We start from the raw sequence: 1,962 nt of genomic DNA, 5'->3' as shown, positions 1-1,962 counted from the left end.
GAATGGACAAGGCGTCTTTATTTAGTCAATAAAGCAAGGAGAGAATTACATACAGCCTCAGACTTTTAGTGGTCTGAGATCAACAGCTGAGAGCAAAGTAACCAGGGAAAGAAAAAGAAATGTTTTAAAACTCAATGAGTCAATTGATCAATATCACACATAAAGTAAGTTATATTGCAACACAAAAATTGATCAATCAATCAATCAATCAATCAATCATTCAACCAAATAATAAATCAATCAATCAATACATCAACCGATCGATCGATCGATCAATCAATCAGTTACATGCTCGCTGCTCCCTGTGGTGTATGCAGGATTACCTGTACCTATGTGTGGTGTTTATTCCAGTGTATGCAGGATTACCTGTACCTATGTGTGGTGTTTATTCCAGTGTATGCAGGATTACCTGTACATATGTGTGGTGTTTATTCCAGTGTATGCAGGATTACCTGTACCTATGTGTGGTGTTTATTCCAGTGTATGCAGGATTACAAGTCACACCATACTAAACTAACAGCATATGGTCTAACTAAATTGTTTCCAAACACAAAACACTACCAAAATCAAAAGACTCTCTTTACAATATAATGACAAAGATGTGTCCAGGCGACGCGTTGAAATAAATTTTATGACAAGGGTGTGGACAGTTATTTAAAACATTCTTATTCTACTGGTATATAGACTGTCAGTGTGGTGTCATAATAAACAGGTGAAGTCACCGTTGTGAGGTTAGTATTTAGAATAAAAAATGCATTGAATTGATTTGTGATACGTGTATGGGCCAAAGCAAACTACTATTAGTCTGGTACCTTCCATTACGTCTACGCCATTATAGCTTCAGGTAAGTTTAAATTAGACGTTACTGAAAGTTGTCTTTGACCAAAGACTCAAATTAAAATGCCGTCGCTCGTTTTCTAGAAGCAAGTTCATGTTCATACAGAACACATGTGATTGTATCTATGAGCTAAACTTTTAACTGTTCATCGGTCATCGGTGTGAAGATTATGTAGTCTTAAATAGATTGTTTAACGATTCTCAACGTACGTATAAACAAGTCAAAAACTAACATTTTGTTTCACCTCTCTCTTTCGACACAGGACAAAAGCGAAGGGTATTCATTCTGACGATTTTCAATATGTTTATAAGGATCGCCAGTTTGTTTTTTCTGGTAGCACTGTCTTACGGTAAGTGATACAAATTTAAAACGATATTGTACAAACCAGGGTTTCTCTCCCAAATTCTCGCATCAGTGCCACCACCATACATAGTTGAGAACCAACTTTTTGTATTACCGTGAGAGACTGTTTTACAATCCTAAATTGTGATCGTAATCTGAAGAACGCTTTTATTCAAGAACGGACTATTAAGACAAAATTCCAATCAACTTAAAAACAAGTCAATACTAACATTAGACTAATTAGTTTACACCCCTCGTCCACTGAAACTTGTCTATATATCACGTGACCAAAAAGTGACTAATGTGTAAATTTTTCTAAATTCCGACTAATAATACAAGGAAATTCACGAGAATGAATTTTAATCGAAAATTAGTCACGTGTTGATTTTTATTTATTTATTTAAAAATTCCTCCCACATTTTCTGTTATGCAGACAAATACACATAAACAAACTAACAAACAAACAAACAAACAAACACAAATGCTACATTCCGGTTTGGGACTATCACGTTGCTGTTGCTGTCAAGGCTTTCCCAGTCAGTCCACAGGCTATCCCAGAGTCACCCAGGCCCGGCCGGCAAACATAGCACCTGCGGGCTCCGTGTGAGTAATCGTCCCAGACTTTTCGAGTCATTACTCCAGGAGTCCCCCCAATTCGTAATCGCCTTGTGAGTGAGACACGGCTGAGTGATACAGCCTACTCATCGAGTCTGTTGAACACTCACCCTGGGATTCGAGCCCGTGACCTCCCGACTGCTAATCCTGTGCGCTAATCACTACGC

Source organism: Glandiceps talaboti, chromosome 9, assembly GCF_964340395.1.
Source record: "Glandiceps talaboti chromosome 9, keGlaTala1.1, whole genome shotgun sequence".
NCBI lineage: Eukaryota > Metazoa > Hemichordata > Enteropneusta > Spengelidae > Glandiceps > Glandiceps talaboti.
Note: the sequence above shows the minus strand (reverse complement) of the source record.